The 1359-nt window shown below is 35.2% G+C and overlaps 1 protein-coding gene across 1 annotated transcript in view; it reads left to right on the plus strand.

Annotated features, from left to right (window-relative positions):
- MDN1 (midasin AAA ATPase 1) overlaps positions 1 to 1359 on the plus strand; it is a 229787-nt gene that overhangs the window by 144224 nt on the left and 84204 nt on the right. The window lies entirely within an intron of this gene.

Consider the following 1359-nt stretch of genomic DNA (forward strand, 5'->3'; position numbering starts at 1 on the left):
ATTGGTCTATGTATCTGTCATTGAACCAATACCAGGCAGTTTTGACTACTGTGGCTGTATAGTAGGTTTTGAGATCCGGCAATGTGAGGCCTCCTACTTTGTTTTTCTTCTTCAGTAGTGCTTTGCTTATCCGAGGTCTCTTTCCTTTCCATATAAAGTTAGTGGTCATTTTTTCCATATCCCTAATCATAGCAACTCTTGAAGGTGGGGAATATTGCCCCCATCTTACGAATGAGGAAAGGGAGGAACAGAGGGTCAAGGTCATGTCCCTTGCAAGTAGCAGAACCAAGAACTCTCACCTAGATTTGCTGGCTCAAAAAGTACACATTCATAAGCATTTGATTTTATTCTTTTTCCATCCTTTCTTTATTTTTTTAAATTAAAAAAGATAATTGTGCTTGATGTGAAAACGTTAAGCTATGTAGAAATAAAAAAGATGGAGAAAGTCCATTCTTGGGAGCAACTATTGTTAATAGTAGTTTTGTTCCTATTTTCTCATGTTTTGTTTCTATGTTACCTATTCATCCATCCAAACATATAAATACACTTAGTTTTTCCTTCGTATTTAAAGAAATATTTGAATAAAATATGTATTGTTGCTCTAATTTGTGTTTTTCATTAAGACATTATGAACTTCTGTAGATACACTTGCCCTACCTGTTAAGTTTAATAATCAGGAAAACATTTACTTTTGATTTTGTTATTTCAAACAAAATAGAAATTGACCTTTATATTGGGACTAACATTATGTTAGCTTATTTAGAAAATGCCCAGAGATTAATTAAACCTGATAGAATATTTTTATTTTATTTATGTCAACTCAAAGATCCAGAGAGCTACCACAGCCTGCCCCATGAAATTGTGGTGAACCTTGCTGCTTTCTTTGAACTTTGTGATGCTCTAATCCTGCTCTGGCTACAGTCATCCCAGGGGGTGGTGTCTGATGCCATTGTTAATGAGGTGAGGAAATATGCTTGCTTTGATTTTAATTTACAACTAAAGCATTTATTTTGGCCGAAAGATCTTTAGGGGCAAGACTAACTTCAATATTGTTATGCTATTCTTAATAGTTTTAAACACACATTTATATTATAAAGCTTCATTGAGGTATGAAAAAAACGAACTCACTGCTGTCAGGTCGATTTGACTTGTAACAACCCTTCCTTGGGTTTCTGAGGCAGTATCTCTACAGAAGTAGATTGCCCAGTCTTCCTTCCTAGGAGTTACTGGTGGGTTTGAACTGCCAGCCTTCTGGTTTGCAGTCAAATGCCTTAGGCACTACAGTACCAGAGCTCCCTATTGAAGTATAACTGACATAAAATAAACGGAATATATTTAAAGGGTACCAAAAAAAAAAAA

This window comes from Orycteropus afer, unplaced genomic scaffold (assembly GCF_000298275.1).
Source record: "Orycteropus afer afer isolate SDZICR_OR568_19922 unplaced genomic scaffold, OryAfe1.0 scaffold00011, whole genome shotgun sequence".
NCBI classification, from domain to species: domain Eukaryota; kingdom Metazoa; phylum Chordata; class Mammalia; order Tubulidentata; family Orycteropodidae; genus Orycteropus; species Orycteropus afer.